General features: G+C 39.9%; 1 protein-coding gene across 29 annotated transcripts in view; it reads left to right on the top strand.

Moving 5' to 3' along the window:
* CRACD (capping protein inhibiting regulator of actin dynamics) overlaps window positions 1-25,529 on the top strand; it is a 129,022-nt gene that overhangs the window by 16,707 nt on the left and 86,786 nt on the right. For 22 of the 29 annotated variants that reach the window (XM_050338833.1, XM_050338823.1, XM_050338837.1 and 19 more), the window contains exon 1: window positions 7,536-7,657. The exons of 4 other annotated variants lie outside the window; for them this stretch is intronic. The gene's annotated coding sequence lies outside the window, so the exon portion shown is untranslated. Of the gene's footprint in view, window positions 1-7,535; window positions 7,658-25,529 lie in introns of those variants that run through there. 3 more of the 29 variants (XM_050338817.1, XM_050338819.1, XM_050338843.1) reach the window with 1 other exon arrangement.

A 25,529-nucleotide genomic window follows, 5' to 3' on the forward strand; every position in this document is an offset into this window, starting at 1 on the left:
CACTCTCTACAACTCCCTGAAAGGAGACTATAACAAGGTAGGGGTCAGCTTCTACTCACAGGCAGTTATGACCCTTGTCATTCATAATGCCCAATTAAAACACTTTTGATTGAAGACCTTTATTCTGCAGAGGAAATGCATCAAATACAATGGGCTATCTGAAAAAGAGAACCTTTCTCTGCTTATCTGATGCCTGGACAGTGTGGCTGAGGCAGTGTGAAGGGTGTTCTGTGTCCAGTAGTTGTGCTCTCCAGCCTCCTGGTCGCAGTTTCATGTCCTTTAATGTCTGTATGCAGGCTGATATCCACTGCCAAATGGCATTCTTTCCTCTTGTATGGAAAGTTTAACCCAGGAACAGAGATTTACTTTTAGGAGTATAAGCGTGTATGTTTTTTTTGTACCTAACCTCCTCTGGACTCAAAGCAATGGACATTTAGTTGGCAGCGGAGATCTGGTCACAGTGTATGCCCAATTACTGAAAAGCATGCACCTCTTTTTCCTTATGTTTGTAAGGTGGCACTCTTGATTTTTCTCAATTGGTAGATCTCCATTGGTAAGAGCCTGGGACTCAGGTACTGGAGTAAGGAAGAGTAGTTGTGGAGGTTGTTGACATCTGGAATCAAGAAAAGAGGTTTCCAATGCATTAGAAAATGCAGAATGGTATAGAACTCCATGACAAACCATAAACAGAAGAGATGGAGTCCTCCTGTCCTTGTGTGTGCGTGCATAAACAGTTGTTTTGTAAACATTACCCTTTTTTCCTCGTTATTGATGTAACCAGAAAGACTAGGTTTTTTATTAGTTTGAGAGCTGTGGTCTACTTAAGAAAGCTAAATTCTTGTCAAAAAAGGAAAAGTGAGATGGTTATCACATAAAATAGGTCTGCTGTCTCAGGCAAGAGCTGTATTTTTTTCTATACCTACTAATTGCTGAAGAATAACGCTCACACAGATTGATCTGCTTTAGAAAAAGGCTTTCAGAAAAGTGGGTGGCAGTTTGATCTGAGAAGATATTTTAAAGCTGATTAAATTGAAAGTTACAATATTTTTTATTTCTGTTTTTTTTTTAATTGATGTTCTTTTGTAACTGATCTAGGTTACCTCAAAATTAAAGTCCATACACTGTTTATCACATTTTTCCTTTTCATGAGGACAAAGCTTACCTATGTGTAGATTTAAGAAAAGCAAGGCAGTTGACTTAATGCCCAGTGGGGGATGGCAAATAAGAGGTTGGCCATGACGAAAGACTGACAAATGTAGAACTGGTTTAGAGTCAAATGTCTTTTTTGTAGTTCTGACTTTAACACGTGTCATTTTAGACTGAGCCATTAACAACTGTTCTGCTTGACTATCTGTGAAAATATATGCAGCAACATCTGTGCTGCTTCATCTGGTAACTCAGCAGTTTGATTGTTTAATGCCTTTGTGCTTCTCAGCCAAAGTGATCTGTTAGTGGTGTATAACCAGAGTTAAATTTCTCTTGAAGACATATGTAAAAGCAGAGGGGATCCTGAAGATGTTCTTGCATCTTGGGTTATACATTTATATATGTCTGTGTGTGCATGTGTTTTTTATGCATTACTGATTTGTTCTGATAGTGTCCAATTTACCAGCATGGCCACTAATAGCAATAGGCTAAAACTACCTTGTGCCAGACCAGTAAAACACAAGTGTGTCTGATCGGTATGGGAGAAAACAAGGCTTGACTCTGACAGCAATTCTGGGTTTGTAAATGAAGAGGGATCTGATACTTGCTAGGACTTTCAAGAACTGATGACTTAGTTATGACAGTCTAAACCAGATGTTACATTTACTGTCTAAAACAAAAAAGAGGTCACAGTGATATGCCTGGGAGCAAGAAGTCAGTCTTAGTTACGCTGACCTCAAGCTGACTTTGTCTCTATGAAGAGGAAACAGAAAAGAAGCCAACTTTCTAGAAACTGTTGTGTTTTCCTGGTGAAGGTTTCAGGAGTTGACTAAACAAATCTATATTAAGGCAGAAAACTTGAAGCATCAGCTTTAGGTCTTACCTTACACTCAGACGTGCATCAGAATTTATGAAAATTAATCCCTAGCTCTCTTAGTAATTTTTTTGTGGAAACAGGCATCCCTTCTTCCTATCTTCATAAAAAAACCTGGTATATTTTCCTACCTGTACATAGCGTCACACTTTAAGGATCAGTGATTCTTGCCCTTGGATTCTTATCGGTAGTAACGGTGATTTATTTATTTTTCACTCAAGAATTTCCAGGGTCTGAAAGATTAATTCAAACATCTGGGCTTTATCCTAATTTCTGAAGACCTCTTTTTAAATGCTTCACAGAATCACAGTTGGAAGGGACCTAGTTCAACCCTTAGCCCCTCATGGGACCATCCCCAAAAGCCACACCATGTGCCTGAGAGTGTTGTCCAAAATGCTTCTTGAACTCTGTCAGGCTTGGTGCTGTGACCACTTCCCTGAGGAGCTTGTTCTAACGCCCAACCACCCTCTGGATGAAGAACCTTTTTCTAATATCCAGCCTAAACCTCCCCTGGCACAACTTCAGGCCATTTCCTTGGATCCTGTCACTGGCCACCACACAGAAGAGATCAGTGCCTACCCCTCCTCTTCCTCTCACAAGGAAGTTGTAGTTGCAATGAGGTCTCCCCTCAGGCTGCTCTTCTCCAGGCTGAACAGACCAAATGTCCTCAGCTGCTCCTCACATGGCTTCCCCTCAAGGCCCTTCACCATCTTTGTTACCCTCCTTTGGACACTCTCTAACAGCTTAATATCTTTCTTATATTGTGGTGCCCCAAACTGCACACAATGTTCAAGGTGAGGGTGCCCCAGTGCAGAGCAGAGCAGGACAGTCCCCTCCCTCAGCCAGCTGGTGATGCTTTGCCTGATGTCCCCCAGGACACAGCTGACCTTCCTGGCTGCCAGGGCACTGCCGGCTCATATTCAACTTGCCAGTGACCAGGACCCCCAGGTCCCTTTCCATGGCATTGCTTTCCAGCATCTCATTCTCCGCTCTGTACATACATCTGAGGTTGCCCCATCCCAGGTGCAGAATCTGGCACTTTCCCTTGCTGAGCTTCCTGTGGTTGGTGATTGCCCAGTCCTACAATTTGTTTCTACTCTGAAATGGTTTGCAGTGGTCACCAGCACTTCAGTGGAACAGTGATGCTCTCTAGTATAAAGAGTGTGTTTTCATAAGTATGATGTGTCTAATGTTGCTGGACTAGTGAAACACTCAGTTTTGCTTTTTATTGCCCAAGACAACCATCTAATGTATGTAATGAATAAGACAAGATCATGAAAAGAAAATTATGCAAGATGACAAGCAAGCGGAGTCAGCTGCCCGTTGCAAATGAAGAGCTTTCAAAACATTGTAGACTTTGTAACTTGCATCATAAGCCATTACTGGTTTTATGATGTTTTTTGTGCTTAAGTGATTTGCTGTGCATGTTACAGATTAGATGTGACAAACTACAAAATTTGGCAGTGCATGTATGACCCCACTCTCAAAGGAAGGCTTGCTGTCAAGCAGCCCCAGTTTGCCATGCGTGCTTTCCATCTACAGCAATCATTTCAAGTTGGCTCTTTGCAAATGGAGTTAGCAAAATATAATGTCGGAAAACAGTCTTGTTGTTGAAAGCCTCTATTGTGCTGTGCTACAAAACAGAACAAATCAAGCCACTCAGGGGCACGAGACTGTGTTGTATGACAAACTAGAATCTAAATAAATGCATTCTGTCACCCTAAGGACAAAGTCACTATGACATTTATAGGGACTTTGGGCTTGAGTATTACATCAGACGTGCCATATAAAAATGATTGTTTTGTTCTTGGTGGGCAGTTAAGTTGTTCAGACCTTGTGTTAGCCTGAGATTTTTAAAAGGTGATCAGCCTTACTCAGCAATTTACCAATATTGTCAGTTTTCTGCCCAAATAGATATGAGACGATTTTCTCTGATTCTTTCTAAAATGCTACAAGCAGGTGCAGATTAATAGGCTCTAAGGACTGCTTTTCCATTAAAAAACTTTTGAAAAAGGAAGCGTGCTCTCTGTTTTGCAGTGAGTATGGTATCTCAGACTTCAGTAGAAAATGCATGCTTATGTGATAGAGGATAGGGGAATGTCCTCGTCTTTTTATAATTGTGACTATGTATGAAACTGAAGCAATTTATTATGAACCAGGTACTTTAAAGATACATGTTTCTGCACTTTTTGCAGCCTTGAGTTCAGCACTGTTAATTTGCTTACTGGTAGTAAAATTTAAGATTAGGATGAGAACAGGAGTAGGAAAAGAAAATTGCTTTTGGGTCCTTGATTGCCAAGCTACCACAGCCTTCAGTAGGGACAGGGTAAGGCAATACCCATATTGCAAATTAAGTATCTGTCAAGTGTTATTCTAGCAGTAACATGCTTCAGCACATGTGGAAGTTCCCAAATTCTTAGAATTTGTTTCACAAAGTCACGTAGTGTTATGACAGTGTTGTGACTGGGACTGCAATCCCTCTCTTAGTTCCTTCTTTTGCCATACCTGCATCAGAACAGAGTATTACATGTGTGATGGGATGGACTAGAGCCATGATGTGTGGCTGGTAGTCAAATTTTAAGACTAAATTCTAATCCAATCTTATCTAATCCTCTTAAAACCAAAACATTGATGCACTGTTTATGTGCAGTGAAACAGACATAAAAATCCAAGAAAATAACAAATGTTTATGAAAACAGCTTTACTTCTCTCAGGGAAAATCCTTTTAATAAGTTTTTCTGTGTACTTACAGAAGGAGATGGATAGAAATCTTCATCAGCTTCAGAGAAACAAAGATTTAATTATGTTATTCTGTGCATTTAAGATTTTCTAGTGATTTTTAAACACAGGAAGGAGAAGAAATGAACTGAGCACAGGTGTACACTTCTGGTTACTTCAGGAGCCTGTTCACTGATAGTTACTTAGAACATAAGTTCTAAACTGAAATTTTAAAAATTATTTTTTTCTTTTCTGTCTACTGTGACATGAGCTAATTCTATAATTTACATTACAGATGTCAAAAGGTTTGTAGCAACTGCTAAAGAGAAGTTATGTGTGGAAGTAAAGAAGGAAATGTAGAGTTAGTGGAGAAGATGAAAGAGAGATTTTATGTGTGAATTTTTAATATCCCATATGTTTCAGCTTCTTTATGTGAGTATTTTTGAAAATGTCACTTTAACATGACATTGCTTTCTTTTAAATATGTGTCTTAAAATTCAGCTGCCATTAGTCAGCCCTTATGAAGTTGTTAGTGCTTTATACACTGGAATCCTTTCTCAGTGATTAATTTAGCCATGAGTGTGGTGCAGCACTCTCACTCATGAGGGAAGCTTGCAGATGCAGCTCCAAGGGCTAGGCAGGAAAAGAAAAGGACCTTCCGCTCTCTTATTTGACCATGGGAAACAAGGGATTGCATCCTGCTTTGGCTGGGAAAGGGATTCTGGAGCAGTAAAACTTGGAGCTACTCTCCTAAATTGCTGAAACTTTTATAAAGCAATTTGGCAGTGCTGACCAAGCCCTGTTGGTTTGCTCCATGTCCACCTAGGCAGATTTCCAGGTGATGGGAATATAGGGTTGCAGGACACTTTTGATTAGTGACACAGGGATGTTGCCTCTTCCTTTCACCAAGGCGATGAACCTCTTCTCCTGCCTGGGTGGGGAACTTCACTGGGCTGCTACCCTTGTAACTCATCTGCACCATCCTGTTGTCAAGGACTGGATAGTCCAGAAGCTGGAAAGGCTGCTTCTGCTGCCAGGAGCATAGACAGCACAGACATGGGCAGGTGGAATGCTCCCTGTAAGTGAGATGCATCTGGCATAGCTCAGTAATAGAGTACAGTCCTACTCTGCACAGAGTGCAGAATACTCCTTCTAATTAGGAGGAAATGTTTGTTTTCTTTGAAGATTGGGAAAATCTGATATGTTTTGTTATTGCTGTCGAGTCTAGCTGAACATCATGATTGAAAACATTGTGTCAAGGCTACAGTGAGTGGTCTATCTACCACTCCTGCTTCTGGGCAGGGGGAGACAGCACCAGTGGATGCTTTTAGGGGGAGAACTAGATCATAAAAGAATATATAGATCAGATTTATTAGAATTTTATCTTCTAAAGCGTTATATTTTGTGGATTCTTATACTGGTCTGCTACTAAGTTTCCCCATTTATATTACAAATTACTTAGTGTTATTTGTTTTAGGCAATGTGTAAACAAGTGTTCAGAGCAGTAAAGCGGATAATATAACAAAAAGAGGTTGTAAAACAAGTAAATCTGGATAAAGGAAAAAAATCAATGGGGGTGTGTGTGTGTGGGGGTCCTTTTTGCTACAAATATATACTGGCTTGTATGACAGAGTTCTCTTTAGATGAAGCACTATTCATGTTATGAATAGCCTTTTCAAGTAAATATGGCTCACTGGCATGAGCATCGAGAATTGCTATGGCTGTCAGCATCTGTTCTTTTATTCTCAGAACAATTTTTCCATCTAACATTAGAGGCCAAAAGGATTTTTAACTGTGGTGTAGCATTACATTGTAATTTTCCTACTACAGTCAGTCTGGCAATGAAACTTTTTTCAATAAGAAAGTGAAACAAATAAGGTTGTTTGTATGAATCCAATGCCACAAAGCTTTTCCTCCACAACACTGTTAGCAGAGAAAGCATTCATTTTGTAGAATGACACACAGATTTTATGTAAATAAGGGCCAGTTCCTTCAAAACAGATGTTTAATACTTAATGAAACTATTTTCATTTATCACCCAGAAAAATATTTTATTCGAAATAATTGCTGTACTGTGATTGCCTTTTAAAATGCAGAAGTCTATGAGCAACATTTAAAAGAAAAAGCCCTCTTTGTATGTGCTTTTTAAACAAGTGCATACATCGTTTGTGCTTTGTTTCTAGCACAGTCTCTGCCAGCATCTGTGTGAGCTTCACCGAGAAGGCATCGCTGGGGTGTTTGGAAGCTGATTCTGGCCACTTCTACTCCTCTATAAAGACTTGCAGTGTCTGAGTGCAACACCCCATACAGGAGGTGGATTTTACAGTTGAAACTAGCACAGCCCTGAGCAGTAAAGGTGCAGTATCTGTTTTTACTGCTTTGGTAGGATGACCAACAGCAAGGAGGTGAATTCCCTGCAGAATATATCCAGTGCTATTGGCTGAGGTGAGTCCTCAGATTGAGAGGCACTTTCCTCCCTCCCCAGTGGTGGGAGGCTGAGATCTGTTCTTTGCATCCAGCCAGGGAGGCAGGTGAGATTCAAATTAGCTGAAATGGCAGCAAGTGGATTTGCTCCATCCCAGGTAGCAATTAAGCTGCTGCAAGGAACCTGTGCTGCTGCAGTGATCATTGGCATGAGCCTCCTGGCCTCCTTTTGGTCTGGTGTAGATTACACCTGCCTCCAGCTTTGTCTCCAAATCATAGATATTTCTGGTGTCTGTCGCCAAGGCATCCTAGCAACTGTGACAAAAATAAAGGTGGGTGAGTGCAAAGCTTTTGCTAGAAAGTGGAAGAATTCACTGTAATGCTCTCTGTCAGCTGAAATTCCTGAAGTTCCAGCAAGCCGCGGGTACAGAGCTGCCAACTACCCCAGCAGAAAGGAAGGATGTTGAAATAACCATGCGCAACATGATGGGCCAGGTAAATTTATATTGTTTTATTAACCAAACCCCATTTCCACAGCAGAATATTTAGTGGTATCAGTGGCAGGTCAAAAAAAAAAAGTAACAGTTTAAATGTTTCATTGATTTATTATTATTGTTGTTATTTAAATGTGTATTTTAGTAGATTAAGTGGATTTTCAGCCTTTCATAGCAGTTGCTTCATGCACTTTCGTTTAGTCCCAGCTTACTGGGTGCTGACTGGGTTGAAGTGATGGCACTTTAGCCAGAAGAAGCATTTAATCAGTCTGCCTCTAACTGCTGTTGTACTGCATGAACTTTCTGTTTTGAAAAATGGTAATCCTTCATATTACACAATCCTCTTTAAAAAAAATAATCCTGGTGTTATGTAAGTGATAAGTAATGCGTCCTTAATATATTGTCGTGGGTGGGAATGTTTCATCACGAATACTTTTATCTGCATAAGTATCTGTGAAAATGAGGGGGAATAACAAAAAATAAGACTTGCCTATTGTCATTAGGTAGCTAGTGGTTCAATTAGGACATGAAAGTCCTCTTCCAGAGAGGTTTCATATACTTTTAAAATACTTTTAGATCCTCTTGCTAAATATTGCTGCCTATATTTGTGCCTGCCTTTCTGTAAGCAGTGAGTTGTTTTCAGAGTTCACATGTCCACTGTGGAAGAGTTTGCAATGCAGCATTCAGTAACTTTAATAATTAAGAGGCAATGTCTGCACTTAGATTATGTCTATTTCCAAATCTGGAACTGTACTTGAAATAACTTCTTGCTTTTTCTTATGCTTGAGAATGCTAGGATGTACTAACTCCAGGTAACACCATCTGTGCATACAGAAGATTTTTTAATGCATGATAAAACAACTGCAATAAATCCTTAAAGCAATATTTAGGTTTTTTCTGATTTTGTTAGTCAAGGTGTCAGAATTATGCTCTTCCATCACAGTAAACCACTGAAAATTTATAAAAGCTTTAAAAGAGTACAAACATGCAGCAGAAGTATTTTTTCTTGCTCTGTGCTAATCATTCTTCTTGCCTCTTCTTTGCCTTTGGTTATTGCACTATGTCCTTGTACACACAAACAATCTTGAGTAGGAAACCCTTTATTTAAACAAGTGCTGTGTTGTATTTTAGTCTTTTGGATTAGAAAAAGCAAATTATTTTGTTCACTGTCTTTGTAAGAATTATGAAGTCATTATCATCTTATTCCAAGTCATATCTGATTTCGTACCCAAATGTGAAATGTATTTACAAGAGTGATGGGTCCTCACCAAGGTACTAAATATATAAAGGATGTCATGTTACCTGATGGTGTCACCCTGTTAGTTTCAATTACCTGCAACATCATTTCTGTGTACGCTGTGTAGGATACAGAACAGATCTGAAAGCTCACAGGTTAAGTGATTCTGAGGTGCTGTTACACTGGATGCATGGAAATCTGTTTATACTTTGAAATGTTTTAGAGTTGCAGTGTTGTTCCCTTTTCTGAAAGCAGAAACTTAACAGTAATGATTACAGGAAGATCAGTTAACTGTCCAGAAATCGATTCAGCTTGAAGAAGTTATCCTTTCTTTGTAGAAAATGCAGAATATAAATAAAACAACCTATTGGACCCATAATCCAAGGTTTTAATCTGAAGGTTGTTTGCATGCTTACGAACAGTTAACATTGTTTTGTCTTTCCCCAAATGTCTGCCTTCAGATAAAGAATGGTGACTGTAAAGGGAGATTTCATGCAGCCGACCAAGGTGTGCAGTCGAGTTTAGTATCTTTTATCATATAATTATCAATTGTTGGGAAACTAATTGCAGGCCCTAGAAAAGCCTATCTGCAAATCCTACTTGGTGACAGTCTTCGAATGGTTTCATATCCCTCCTTACAGGATACAAGTTATGCACTTCTCTGTAAAGTTGTGCCTGGGATGCCATTCTTCCCATGTTTCTCTGTTTTCCTTTCCCATCCCAGAGCAATATGTAACCCCACCTGCCGCTGGCTCTCTTTACTAGTAGAGAGCGACAGGTCGAGCCTGCCATTTCTCCCACTATGGAGGACCAAGCTAACATAGCAGCTGTAACCCACTAGGTCCTACACAAGTCTGCAAACACAGCTCTGGGGGACTGAGATCCTTACAGCCAGCTGGTTGCCAGAGTGTGCTTTGGAGATGAGAGAGCTTCAGTGGGCTTTATTTGGAGCTGGCGGTTCCAACACCTACTGACAGCCTAGTCCTGGGAGAGTCTGTGCTCTGGTGATGACAAGATCTTACAGGTTCTAAGATTTCTGTACTGTGTGGTCTTTCAGTCTCTTTGTAGGTCAGGTGAACAGGCTCTGGTTTCAGAAATTTGTCTATCTGTTTGCAATGCTTTGTGAAAGGAAAAAGTCTTAAGATCTCAGTAACTTGAAAGTGCAGCGGCAAAAAGCAATGCTTGCCTTAATGGCTTCTCTGACAAAAAGGGAAATCCTTTGTGGAGCAGAAAGAACTGGTGTGGTTTCATTTACTTGCTGTGTGTCAGGGGCCAGTAAACCCACTCTGAATTTCTTCTGAGATCTGAAATTCCATGCAGATGCTTCAAAGAATTTGTCTGGCTCTTGTTGAGTTCGCTTTGGTCAAATTTTGTTATTCTATCAATGCCTTGCCTCCCATCCACTAGACTAGTCTTATTTTAATATATAAAATAGTTTATTTATTATAGCTTGAATATCTGCCATTTCTAGAAAGCTTTTGGAAACAGCACAAGGTCTCTATACGCTCTGCCATGGCAAAGCTGTGCCTGATGGGGGGCTCTGTGACTGCGAGAGCTGACAGTATATCACACCTTGGTATCATAATGCCAAGCTTACTGTGACTGTCTTTTGCTGGTGGCTATCTGTCATACTTAATATGTGAAGGTCTCCGCTTTCCTGGCAGCCATTCAGCTTTCTGGAATACAGGCATTTACCCTTGGCTCTGGATGAAGTGAGCTGTCACATGTTCATCCTTATTGATTTTGACCTGCAGCTGGGCATTGCCAAGAGACAGCCTACAAAATGTACCACAAGTATCTGCAGGTGCCCTTTCCAAATCACTGTATTTCCAGGCCACACTGCTCTGTTCTGCTTCACAGTTTGTCAGCTTGATGCACTGGTTCATGTTCTGGGACACTGTGGGAGCAGCATGCTGAGAGTTTAGCTCTTCACAAAAAACCTAAGAGGATCATCCGAGCTTGTCCTATAAATTGAAGCAGATTTTCCGTCCAGGTGTGTTCTGTGTTCAGGTGCCTTCTCAACCCTCTGTTGCTCTTGCACAAAGCATGTATTATGTTCGGAATACCAGTCAAAAAGTGCAAGCAAGAGAGCGTTTTCTTTTGTACTTCACCTTCAGTGTAAAAGGCCTTCCATCTGCTCTTCAAGAGCTGAACTCTGTATTGCCAGCACCGTAGGAGGGGACAACCAGTTCCTTTCCTCTGTGGTTCAGATGTGCTGCAACTGCTGTAATATTTGCCCCAAGGGATTACGTTTTTTCCCCTCTAGCTCCTGTATAGCTACTGGTTAGTTAGACAATTCTCAGTACTTTTTCTCTAACAGCAACTTTCTGGGTGTCATTAGCAGTCAGAGCTGTAGAGATAGTCATTATTTTTTGTCTGTGCTTCCCCCTAGCTCAGGGCTCCTTACTTCTCCATTGCCTCTCCTATGGTGGGTTGGCCCTGGCTGGACACTGGACACCATGTGCTCACCAAAGCTGCTCTATTACTCTGCAGCTGGACAGGGCAAAGAAAGTATAATGAAAGGCTCCTGGGTTGAGGTAGGGTCAGGGAGCCATCACTCAGCAGTTACTGTCACAGGCAATAGCCCCTGGTGGTCTAGTAGCCCCTGGTGGTCTAGTGGTAAAGGCGCCGCGCTATCACCGCGGAGACCCGGGTTCGATTCCCGGTCAGGGCCACTCCCGGGCAGGTGGGGCTCGTTAACCCTTAAAGGCAACCCACCTACGTCCTAAGGACCTCGCTGCCACCGTCCAAGCTCGCTTGGCCCCGGCAGATGAACCTTAGGATTAAAGGGTGGGCTCAGTTCCGCGCACACTGTGTCTCACCTAAAAAATCCAATGCGCGGGCTGGAAGGTGGAAAGACCTTCCCCGGATCTTCGCTCGCGAAGACTGGCCATTATTACTGTCACAGGCAAAACAGACTTGACTTTATAAAAATCTGTTTAATTTATTACCAGTCAAATCAGAGTAGGATAGTGAGAAAATAAAAACTAAATACTAAAACACCTTCCCCTCACCACCCCCTCCCCCCACCCCCGTTCTTCTGGGGCTTAACTTCTTTCCCACATCTTTACCTCCTCCTCTCCAGTGGCACAGGGGGACACAGAATGGGGGCTAAGGTTAGTTCTTCAGTCACTAACACTGCTGCTTCTTTGTCCGCAGGACTAGGGCTCCTCACTCCTTATCTTAAATTTCTCGTGCCCCACATTGGGTGCCAAAAAGGATTGTGGTGGGTGGATCTTGGCTGGATGCCAGCTGCCCACCAAGCTGCTCTATCAGTTGCCTCCTCAGTAGGACAAGGCAAGGGAGAAAATAAAATGGAAAAAATCTCATGAGGAGTTGAATGAACCAAAGCAAAGGCAATATGCACAAGAAAAGGAAAACAAAAGATTTATTCTCTACTTCCCATCAACAAAAGACATCCAGCCACTTCCCAGGAAGCAGGGCTTCAATATACATAGTAGTTGCTCCAAAAGACAAACTTTTTTGTAAATAACAAATACCCCCTCCTTTCTCTTAACTTTTACATCAGATCAGATGTCATATGGTGTGGAATATCTATTTAGTCATTTAGGGTCAGCTATCTACCACCATGGCTGGGGAGTCCAGGAGAGATCCCACCAATGTTATATTATGCTAGCCATACACTGGGTAAGTTGTTGACAGGGCCAGGTAGGCACTGAGCTGACCAAAACACTGGGCAGAGACCAATCTCATCTGGAGGAGAAGTACTTACTACTTTTGTTAGTCTGGATGGGAAATGCTTGAACTTTTGTAGCATCATCTTCTGAAAGCTGTTATTTTTAATTAAATTTCTTCAGCGAAGCTGTCAGACAGCCCTGGGAATTAAGTAATTAAATTCCATTTAGCTGTTCAGGTAAACTTAAGTAAGCTTAATATTCTTTGATGTAGCTTTTTTGATCAGGGGACTTTTATAACTGAGAGGCTGGAGTCAAAAAGCTGGATTCTCACTTTTTGGGGGAAGATTTCTTTCGGTGGAGGATTACACCAGAGATCTATCGTACCTCTGAGCATCTCAGGCAGGGGATGTCCCTCTGTCTGCTGCACTACCATTCTGGGAGGGTAAGACAGACTGTTAAGGACTTGCTTTGCCAAGTTCCAAAAGTCATTAGTTTTTAGGATGTTCCTAAGATTGACTCTTAAAATAAAAGCCTGTTGTAGGTTTTGAAGAATACAGCAGGTAAATTGAAAGGGTCCAAAAAGACATGACTGGACACAGACTTAACTTCCATTCAGGCTATACATGCAGGCTATTAGGATATTTGGAGTTGAAGTCAATGAGGCTTCGGCTCCACTATGCCAGGTAGAATGGTTAGTTAAATTTTGACTTAAAAACAGCTATTAGTTTTGTCTTTCACTGATAAACAATTGTGGAGGTTTTATGTTTTTTTGGAAAGAATAAGATAAAATGTGGGGGGAAAATACCCAGTTCACACTCTCTGAGAGTGCAGCCATGCAGGTAATAGATTTGGCATTGAATACAGCTGGGAGGTGAAAATGAGAGACTGGAGTCAAATACATTTACCTCTTTATTACTTACACAGAACTGACAAAGTTTTGGTCTTGCATTTTCAGCAGCGCTGACAAAATTTATGAAAGCTTGGAGCAGGCAAATATTACCAACTCTGATAGTTAAATAAGATATTTTTAACTGGAATTTGTAATAAACATGAGTGGTTCTGGCTCCTAGCCAATAAATATGAAATAATTACTACATTAAAGACAGGAAGTTTATCATTTTATGCTGCAGGTTCCCTCTCCAATTACATCTGCTTAACATAATGTAATGGATAACATTAGTTAGTATTTGCACATGAAAACATTTGAGATGTGGGATGCATTTATTTAATATTTTCCCCTCCAGTAAAGGCTTTTCTAAGCTTTTAGGATCTCAGTATATTTTAACTTAAACCACTTGTAGAATTCTTCCCACATCTGTTTCTCAGGTAATTTTAAAAACTTTTACAAACTCTGCTAGAAACACAAGATGTGTCTTTATAGGGTGTTCTTCTGGTCTGCCTGGGAGGCAGAGGGGAGGACGCTGGTGCTCCCACTAGGTGGGGCAGCATCCTGTAGTGTTTTTAAGAACCAGCACTCTCATTTTTAACCTGTGAGAAAGAAGTTTTCCAAAAGCCTGTGGGAACCTGTTGAGAACCAATCCAGCTGGAGCAGGCTGGCCTAGGAGATGATGCCTGTTAAGGCTCCCCTTGGATTATTATCCCTGCAGGCAACACAAGCCGGTTCTTGGGAAATGTTGACTTCTACCTTGAGGTTGGTGGGGTCAGTGCCTGCAGAGCTGGGAGCACAGGAGCACCCCTGTGATATGGCCCAGCTTCCTGCCTGCACTCTTACCAGCTGTCTGCTGGGGGTAAGGTGGGAAAAGAGTTTGTGGGGTCAGCAGGGAGTGTGGGACTGCCACTCAGAGACGACGTTTAAATGGTGTGGTAATCCAAGCTATGTTTGCTTGGGAATATTTAACGCTGAAACGCTTAAAAATATTTAGCTTGAAAATAGTTACAAATAAGTGACCCTTGCTTCTGTTTGTACATAGGATTTTCCTTACAGTTCTGGAACTGCTGTTGGAACAGTAGCTAGCTTTGACCAGGTCTGTTAGCACCTGAAAAGAAATGATGGGTTGTATTCCTCTGCTGTCGAAGTTACCATTATGTGGGGATGCTGTTGATGCATGATACTGTTCTGAATTTGCATGGCATCACACTCCCTGGTAGACATTTATCGTAATGAAGCAGAAATGTGGTTCTGGTTTTTGGGTTCCCTCCAGTCGTAAAAGACCCAATATAATTAATGTGGACAGCCTATTAACACTAGAATGTGTTGCAGAAAGATTCAGACCCATGGGGTGTGTATGATTTTTTTGTTTTTGTGCATTTCTCATCTTCTGCATGTTTTTTTTTCCCTTACGACATCTCCATTATCAAAAAGTATGTATCAAGGGGTTTGTTGCCTTTTTATCTGTGAGAAATATGATGATTTAATGATGAAAAGGCTTATGAAGATGATGCTGTAATTGGTTCTGAAGGTTGTCTGAACCTGCCTTGTCACAATGCTTGCCCAGTTTCTCATCCTTAAGTTGAACTTCAATATTTTTTCAATGTAAGACTGGTATTCTTCTAAGATTTTCTATTTTAAAACAAACCACCCATAATTCAGAGTACTCTATCAGGGTTTCTGGGAATAAATCTGGCTTCTTTTTTTTTTTTTTTTTTAAGCCAGTAACAATGTTTTTTCTTTTGCCTTTTTAAGCTGAAATTAAATGTTTCATTTAAGAACCACTGTTTTGTTATTATTCTAGTGTATTATCTACTGTTTCTGAATGTTACATATCAGTTTATGAAGGGCAAGAGACATAAAAATACTGAATTATTTAAAAAAACCTCCTAGTTAAAAACTGAATTATATAAATGGTTCTGTATGTAGTGATGATTCAGCATGTCATGATAGGACAAAGCTTTAAACTGAAAGAGGGTGGGTTTAAATTGGATATGAGGGAGAAATTCTTTAGTGTGAGGGTGGTGAGGCACTGGAACAGGTTGCCTAGAGAAGTTGTCTGCTTCATCCATGTTCAAGAACAGGTTGGATGGGGCTTTGAGTAACCTGCTCTTGAGGAAGCTGTCCCTGCCCAAGGCAGGGGAGTTGGAATAAGATGATTCTTAAAGTCACTTCCAACCCAAACTGTTCTATGATTTGATGATTCTGTGTCCTGGTTCTGTCCAGGACAGGGTTAATTTTTTGCAATAGCCGGGAGGAGACATGGCTGAGGCATGGAGGTTGTTCTGTACCTCCTCATGACATCCTGGCCAGAACCAGGACACTCTGTTTACGCTGGTGATTCAAAAACATTACTTTTTTAAGAGTACAAATCTATTGATCTTGTTAACATAATGCTTCAAACAGTCCACTGTCTACACGAAAAAAGTCAAATGAAACAGTATCTGGCATCTCCTGGCACAACAGCCCTGATTACTTGCACTTCTGTTTCAGGCTCTTAATAACTCTCTACTCAATTCCCTTTGCTTCACTATGGTAAAAAAAATAATTGGAACCAAATTGTCTTCAATCTTATTTTGCCATTTTAATTTGCAAATAATATGGAGACTAATAGAGGAAAATGGGTTTGAAGATGACAGTATTTCAAGATTGCTTAAATCCCTTCCTTTAAAAATGTTCTTGTCTCTTTAGGGTCTGAACTTTTTTGGATGGGAGAATGATGAGCTATTGACTTTCAGTAAACCATAAATTATTTTACAAATTACTTTCAAAAGTGTAATACAGTCCCAAATAATTAACATTTAAAATACTAATGATCTTTGGGTATGAAAAATTGTATCAATAGATGGAAGAAAATCTAGAAATTAAGATTTAAGTGAAAATCTGAAATGGATAGAATACTGTGCAATACTGTAAAAAGGAAAATCAAGCACTAATTTAAATACATCTTAATTTTTCTGCTACTATGTCATTTCAGGGTAGACTGATCAATATCTTTGTCCTAATGTGGCTGAACCATTACTAAAGATCTCTCCTATTTTAAAATTCTAGGAGCATAATATTTGTTCTGGGAATAATCATAACATGCCTGAGCAGCTCCTCCTTTCCTCTCTCATTCAAATTGCTTGCATGTGGTCTAAATAAAACTCAGGTTCCACTAAAGGTACTTTTTCATTATTTTTTTCAAAGAGGGGAAGAGATATTCTTTGTATTTTCCTCTGACAGGCAATATCTAGATATCAAAGAGAACAGAGCATTTGAGCCTTTTTAAATTATTCAGAACTGCCATATATTTTACATGAGAAGATATTCTTGTATATCTTGATTAAGCATAGGAAACTGGTCTAATATAGTTTGCCTTCATTTGTAGAACTCCAAGTCCTAAGAAAGGAGTGTGAGATACATATATGATTATATGTATATGTACATTTATATCAGTTATAAATGAATGTAAATTCTATTTATATGATACAATTATTGAGGGGGGACTGGAAACCCTCACTTTCCATGATCACAGGCTGAATTTTCTGGTGTCATAAGCATCAGCTAAGCTATGTGTGCAGGGTCAGAAGCTGGACTCAGTGATCCTGATGGGTCCCTTCCAACTCAGCACATTTCTAATTCTATGATTCTACGTGAAGACAACTGTCTGCAAAGAAGTATGATACTTCTCAAATTCAAAATTAGCAGGAAAAATAACTGTTGGCTATTTTAATTAAAAATAAGTTTACGGAAATATCTCTGTTTTACTTGGTTTTAACTTTTTCCCTCAAGGAAAACAATTTGACACAGCCTTTATCTGTCTTGTTGAGGAAAATTCACTTGTTTTTAATATTTAGCAGTAAAGTAAAAATTACAATAAATGTTTAATCCCAGCGCATAAACCCCCTGAATTAAAAGATATAAAATGTGATAACAGAAAATTAATACAATTAACAGCTTCATGTGTTTGTTGATGGCATATGGACATTCCACATTCTTTACTTGCAAGGCAACAGTAGGCATATTCATGAAGAGATACTACACCAATGCCTACAGACTTATGATACTATGTTAAATACATGTTTGGAAATTTTGACCTATAACAGGAATAAGAAATCTTCATTACAAAAAAAAAAATACTTTAAGGAAAAGCCAGATTACTCCTCCAAACTCAGATCTTTTTTTATTTTTTTATCCTCAGGGGAAATTATTATTCAGTAGCTCTTTAAGGCATACAGACCTGATATTTATTTTTCTCTTTGCTGATAAACTTACAGATGTATTTTTTTAGAAACTGTCAGTGGCAGAAAGGTATGCTCTTTCATGCTGTACTTCTGCAATAGATGTGGAATCCTGTGGCTACAAGTTTTAGCCTCTCCACGTCCTCCAGAGCATGGCTCAAGTATCATTATCTGGTAAGCTTACTAAAATCTGACTGTTATTACCACTCATCATGGGTACACTCTAATTCCTGTCTTCAGAATAAACCAGAATGAAATAGGTGGCATCCCACTGCTATGAAAAAATAAGGATTTCATTATGAATCATTCTCAAATCACCAAGTTAAACTTAGTGTCTTTGGATTTCATCAGTGTCAGAAATTTAATCCTACTGGTAGAGTGGAAAACAGAATTGATTTGCATCTAAAAATATTCAGAGTAACCTTATTTACAAAGCAATCCCACTTGTGTAAATATACTTCTAAATATGTGCACAGGCATGCTTATATACATCTAAGCAGCTGCTACCTTATTTCTAGTGTAAGCAGTAACATAAATAATCTTGAAATAGCCTACGTATTTGGCCAATAAACCACAACTGACCATGGAAAGCACAGGTTTCTGTCTTTATCTGTTTATTGTGACTCCACAAAAAGAATTATGCGCTAGCTTGGCTGCCTAACTTGTCCCATCGCTGTGAAGCATAGGATAAAGTCTCTGGAAATGGTGGCACTGCATGTGAAACCATTGAGCTTTTAACCTTTTTGCTATCTGAGTTAGAGAATTCTTTCTGTAAATAAAGCCACATTAAATTAGCCAAAACAACTGCAAGCAGCACTCTTTAGCAGAGTATTTCTTGTGAAGTTGCCTTACTCTAAAATACTCTAAAATATATAATTTGCTTTCATAAACTGTGATCCCTCTGTGAGATGTGCATCTTTGTGTGTACATTTTAGAAGAACTGTCATCATCATGGCTAGGCTTCACGAACAAGGATTTGAGAAGGGCTCTACCCATGCTTGCTACAAGCGCGCTGATGGCTAAAAAGGCCAATGCGAGATAGACAAGTTCGGTTGCAGAAGGTACAGCAGAAAGACTCCCCAGGTGATACAGACGAGACGCGATTCTTCCTGTGTTGTCTTTTCTCCTCGAGAATGGTCCTGCGTGTGTTCTCAAAAGCAGCAGCAGCGTTATAGATGGTGTGTCTCCAGGCCTCCCGACTGGAGGCCAGGGTAGACCAATGGTGGTGATCAATATGGCCAAGGCTGAGGGATTGTTTCAGGCAGTCCTTGTATCTCCTCTTCGGGGCTCCTCTCTTGTGGCAGCCAGTGGCAAGTTCCCCATAGAGCCATCTTGTCATGTAAGAAAAGCAGCCTTTGGACTCGCATGCAGCAAGCTACAACAGAAACTTCGTGACATCCAGAACAAGTGGTGGACCAATCTAGCGGAAAAAATCCAATTATGCGCAGATACAGGTGACTACAGGGGATTCTATGAGGCTCTGAAAACAGCCTACGGTCCTATACACCAGGTTCAAAGCCCTTTACTCAGTGCAGATGTCCAAATGCTTCTCACAGATAAAGTTTCCATTTTGAATCGATGGTCTGAACACTTTCAGACCCTCTTCAGTACTAACTGTGTAGTTCAAGACTCAGCAATGCAGTTCAATTCACAACAACCCATGAAAACTGAACTGGATACCGCCCCCACCATGGGAGAAACTCTTAAAGCAATACAGCAGGTGAAAATTGGCAAAACAGCTGGGGTTGACGGAATCCCACCTGAAATCTGGAAGCACGGTGGCCAAGCACTCCATGCTAAGTTTCATGAATTTGTGGTGCACTGCTGGGAACGAGGTGAACTACCTTCAGACCTTCGTGACGCTGTCATCGTCACCTTGTACAAGAGGAAAGGAGATAAATCAGACTGCTCAAATTACCGAGAAGAACTGTATTACCAGCAGTATGGCATACTAGTTGTCCAGTTCAGGAAACTTGAAATCCATGCTGGCAGTCAATGAGAGATTATATTATACCGGGAAAAGATTTTTCTCAGTATTTTGTTAATCCTTTGGACTTGACAAAAAGGAAAATGTGTATTCCTTTCCCTGTACCTTGAGGGGATTAATCCTCCATCTCCTGCTGTTGAAACACCAACAAGAAAATGTGCTGCTTGCCAGGGTTTGTTTCTTTCCACCTTGAGTATTTCTTCATAAATTGATTTTTTTGTTACTCAGCAAAGAAAAAAATCTCTCACCCAACCAACAGAGTTGTAGCCAGTACAAAACCTGTGCATAGTCCAGTAATGCAAAATGTTCTCACTAGGGTATGCTGGATGAAATCCTGGCTTTATATAAATTTGTGGGCATTGTGCCACTTCAGTTGGACCAGGCTTTTTCTCAGCATGTGCCATTTAAAGAATACTGAAAAATTTGGAGCAATTTTGGTGGACCAGATGGTTGTATTTCAACCTCCGATGGTACAAAAGTAATTCATTTAACTTTTTGGCACAAGGGCTGCATCTTTTCAAACCGGAAAATAATGTCTGGAGTTAAAGCTTGAACTACTACAATAAAATGAGAAAACTCAACTAACATAGTAACATACTGATATTAAATTGGAAATTGTTACCACCACCCCCCGAAAACAATGACAATGCATAGCATCAGTCAGGTTTTCCTCCTCAGTACCATTTAATTTGCAGTTGATGGAAAAATCAAGTCAGAAAATTGTTTTATGGCATAACTTATTTAGCATTTCCAAAAGATGTGCAAAATGATGCCAGCTGCTTGACTGCATTTAGAAAGTCATATTTTGTACTGAAACAACACGTAAGGACTTAAGGTCAGTATTGAGTAATGCTCAGTGCACAACTAAGCACTCTTTAAAGCACATGACATCTTTTAATTAGATTATCTTTTCAGTGTTTATTTTTAATTTCATTGCTGCAGAAGGACTGATATCTAATCTAATATAATGTACAAGCGTTGTTGATTTCAAGTGTCATCATCTTGTGAAAGTAGGACACGTGTCCAACACTTGTTTCAGATTCCTTTCCGAGTACCAGAAATATAACCTTAGGAAATTACTATGGGGCCATCATTGAATCTCTCTTCCCCACAGGAAAAAAAAAATTAATTAATTAAACATAATTAAATTTAATATTAAAATGGTTATGTAGTGCTGGAGCACAGAATGAGCTATAAAGTTGATTTCCAGATGCCCAGGGAAAGGGAGCCCATTTCCATCTTGATAGAGATGCACTGCAGAGAGCACTGGGATGCCAGAGGTCAGTTTCTCTTCAGAGACTTGCTTCAGTAAAATAGTTAAAAGGAAGATTGGGTTGTTTCTTCACAAAACTATACAGGCCTATGTAGAAGTCTTCCTATTAGGTTAGGCTTCATACCTTTAATATTGTTTTGTTAAAAATAATGTAAACATGTACTTTGTGTTCTGCTCAGTATGTAAAAATCATATAGTATCTGAGTCAATAGTAATGTACATCATTTAATTGGGGCATGCTTAATAAGAAAATCTCCTTAATTGGGCTATCTTCGTGAGAAGCTGTTTAGGCTGAGACTGAATGGAAATGACTGCTGCTTAAAAGGAACATTATGAACAACAATAAAAAATCATCTGAATGGGGATTCATTTGGCTAGGGACGTTGTATAGCAATAATTAAATGGGTATTTAAATAGATATGAAATAGTAAGTCTCCTTTTCTTAAATATGGAAATAGACAAATAAAAATTAAGCCTTCCTGTAGCTCCATCCTTACAATTTCTAGGATTATATAGAAGGCATAATAAACCAGTAATGGCCAGCAACTAAATGAATCCTAAACATTCCCTGTTTCCCCTTTGCATTGCTGCCCAGCATTCATTTGCTCACAAGGCTACACCCACAGGTGATTCTAGGCAAGTGACAATCATTACATCTCTAAATGTGATGCTTTGATCCTGGTTATTGTATCCTAGAATGCCTCAGAGCTTTTATCCAGTTCTTCTCTGGTGGAAGCTTAGCAAGTCATTTCAGTAGCAAAAAACCATAAAATAATACATAGATGAGTGAACAAATATCACTTCAGCTCGTATTGGGCTTCTGTTCAGTTCTGACGTTTTTGATTCAAATCTGACACTTTCAATCTACATAAATCTGTCTCCTGAGATGCATTTTATAAATGCATCTTAAAAATGCATCTATCTTCGTGACAGGTTCCTTTCCAGTTTCTTGAGATCTCTCTGAGCAGCAACATATATCTGCATCTCTTATTTGGTAAGTCTGGGGGCCTCATCCTTGTATTAGGACATGGGATTTTGCTGCCTTTCTTATCCTTGGTATATGAACATTCTCATCAAATGTTCTATGTACTTCCAAGAATTAGAGAAGGGGCTCTCTATGTGTCTGCTGGCATGACAGACTTCTTCAGGCATGCAAACAAAGCATGATCTGTGCCATAGCAGACTTGGGAAATGCAGCACAGAGGTTCAGTGAAAGAGAGGCTGGGCAGCGAGAAGTTATGTATGCACTGATATTGCCCAGGAGGTGGTCCAGCGCTGCCATGCTGAAGAATGCCATCTGGATCCATGATGCCCTCTGAGGTCTGGCCGCAGGAATGGTGAGATTAGAGACTACAGGGCTTTCCTTGAAGGAAAGATTGATTTGTTGTATGAAATTTTAGCTTGATTTTTAGCAGTAAGATTTATCCTCAAATAAGAAACCCCAGATTTTCTTGATTTATTGAAGGAAAATTTCTAAAGAACTTAGAACGAAATTTGGACACTACTACATGTCCATACAGATCTTGCAGCAGGTTTAGGGTGCCTGCATCTGTGGCCAGGGAGAATCTGCAGCTGTTGGAGGCTCTAAGGCTCTTGGAGAGAGTGGGAAACAACAGAGGAGGACAGAGACTGCCATGTATGACTGCTTTCTGTGGCCTTTTCCAAGTCCTCCCCTTAGGAGCTGGTTCTACTGGATAACATCATGGTTTGAAGGCAGGATAGAGAGATCTGTGCAGAAGCATGTATTTTCTATGGGCTGCCTTGAGAACCAGATTTTTACTTACATTTCAATGTGATAAATTAACTGTCCCTTTAAATGATATTTAGTCAGGGTGTCTTTCTAAGTGTGTCATGGGTAAAAAGGAAATAGCTGGACTTGGGAAATTAAGGGCCTGGAAAAAGATGCTCTGACTCTTCACCCAGAGAAAAGGAAAACAGTGGCACCATCTACTCCTAAGCAGAAGCAAGGGTTGGCCTTCATGCCCCAGTGTTGGCAAACAGTGGAGAACTGACCAAGGCTGAGAATTCCAAAAATAAGCATTTTAAAAATAAATTGCCTGTGTTGTTCAAAGGTGGAATTTGGTGTAATTGTGTTTTGCCTTATTTTTAATGATAAACTAACAGTATTTAAACTCCTTGCCCCTTAGCAGGTAAGATGCTGCTCAGAGTGTTGACTCTACAGGCATGATGACATAGTAGTTCAGGGTGCTGTGGTGATCACAGAAAATTACATGAGTCTGGAGACATGGCAGCTCATTAGAGGGAGCAGGCAGGGCCTCTGCTCTTCCTTTGCAGCTGTAGTTAACTTCCTTTTGTGGTAGCTGTTTCAGGGAAAAGGGAAAAATGTAGTCAATATTAGAGTTAATGCCAGGAGTATCAGAATCTAATACAATAATATAGAAAGTCTTGTAAAAAATCTAAGCTGCAGATATTTTACCAATTCTACTATCTTAAAATTTGCCAATTTAATACCAAACAAATTTTATTCCCTTCCAAAAAAATAAGAAAGATGAAGAGGACATGCAGTGAGTTCAGCTTTGTGACAACAGCTGACATTCTTGTTTATTTGCTTATGCTTTAACTGATATTTCTATTTCCAACCCTTCCTTTTTAACCATAAGAAATATTTAGAGTTGCTTCACTATGGATGTGAAAAACTCTATTCTACTCTTCTCCTTAGTAGTTCTTTCAAATGAACTGGAGATGGCAATCCCTTAAACAGTGAACAGCTCATATTCTTCTGGGTTGAAGTGCAGTCAGAAGGACTGAGCTCTATAAAGTGAGAAGCAAAAGCTGGTTTGTGCCCATCAACAGATTTCTAGAAAGAAAACTGTTAGTTAAAGATTATTACTGCCAGTACTAGTCATTAAAATTAGGGTCTGGTTTCCTTTGGATGACCTGATATCTCTAAATATATCTGTTGGGGTTTTATTTTTTAGGACAGTGTGGCTGTCAGAGAGTTGTATTTTCCTGCTCCAAACGAATGTGGGTGTATGTGAATATGTAATGCAATTAATTACCCAGAGTGGATGACATTTCTTTTCTTTACAGTGCTGAAATAGAAGTCAATTATCACTTTAAAATAGCTTGCCTTTCTAGCCTTCAAACAAATAGAAAAGAATATAGAATTTGCATGTGATGACTGTACTCTGTGAAATTCTTTCTCCTGCATGCATTTTCTCCCTTTCATGTTATTACAGCAAATAACAGAATGTTACAGGGAATGATATACTGGCTTGGTACAGAGCCCCAGGAGATGGGAAGAGCCTCCTTTTGCCTGAGCCAGTTCTGCAGGAGGAACTAAGAATCCTGTTGCTTAGCCCAGGTGGTAATAGAAGAACAGAAAAACTGTCTGAATAAGTTACATCAAGGCTCAAAATAAGTGTCAGAACAAGGTTAAGCCTTAAACATCCTACAATGAATTAAGTATGTGCAGAATATGAATTGTTTTAGAGTTAGGCAGTGAATGGTAAAACAATAAAGGCAGGGTGGTCAACTGAGGAAGGGTTTCTCTTGCTGCTCAGGAAGGTAGGTGCTTGGCTGACACCTACAGAGAAGTTTCAGCCTTTTACCTATCTGCAGTACTGGCATTGTGAGCCACTACTTTACCAGTCTTAGAGTGCTTGCCAAGAAAATAGTATGTGTTTATTCAATGTAGTTGGGATTACCAGTGGTTCATTTAGAGTACTGCTCAAATTCCAGCTCCTGCTGAAGAATGTTTATATTTTTGTTTTCTCATTGGTTTGTTGTTTTTGTTTTTGTTTTTTACTCGGTTTTCATATGTTTTCAACACACAACTTGCATGGGGCTGTGTTGGAATAATTTGGCATTTTGGCTTCCTTAGCCTTTGACTTGCAGTCCACTCCTGTGATGGGCAATTATGTCATACATTGCTGTCATGAACTCATCACACTCCAGCACTGAAACTGGTCACCAGCTTTTTGCTTCCATATATTGTGTGTTTTTTTCCAGGTTCTTACAGTTCTGTATCTTGGAGGCGGGGAGGGGAGAGGGGATTGTTGGAGGGAAGGAAATTTTGTGGGTTTTGTTTTTTTCCTCATGACCAGGGGATACATTCAAACTGCCCATTATCTTAAATTAACTTTTCTCTTACGGCATTTACCTCTCTGATGTGTTTTTAGAACCTCCCTGCCATTCCCTGTTTGCTCTACTTTCACCACACTACAGAATCTGGGGTTCTGTGCTGTTGTCCCACTGTGTGTTGCAGAACAGACACATATACGAAGATTTTGGCTGGCATGGAGCTACCCTGCTCCAGAACCAAAAGCAGTTCTGTGCCTCAGCTGACAAGCCTTCCTCAAAGCATATGGTCATGCTAATATATCTCCTTTTAGGATGTGAGAGGGTGGCTCCATGCAGGAGACATAGCAGCAGTATAAGGATGCGTTCTCCTAAAAATAATTAGGCTGCTAATATGAGGATTAGATTTGCTTCCTTTCTTGCTGCATCAACTTTTAAATGCTTAAATACACCATGGTTAGTAATCCTTTGCTGCAATTTAAGGATTAGTTGCGTGGCCAAGTTGGAGTTTCATAGCTGACTCTGGACTGCCACTAACCTGGATGTGCTGAGCAGTGGTTAGAGCTGGGAGCACACGGCAGTTAA

The sequence above is a fragment of the Myiozetetes cayanensis genome, unplaced genomic scaffold, assembly GCF_022539395.1.
Source record: "Myiozetetes cayanensis isolate MyiCay16 unplaced genomic scaffold, myiCay2020 scf7, whole genome shotgun sequence".
Lineage (NCBI taxonomy): Eukaryota > Metazoa > Chordata > Aves > Passeriformes > Tyrannidae > Myiozetetes > Myiozetetes cayanensis.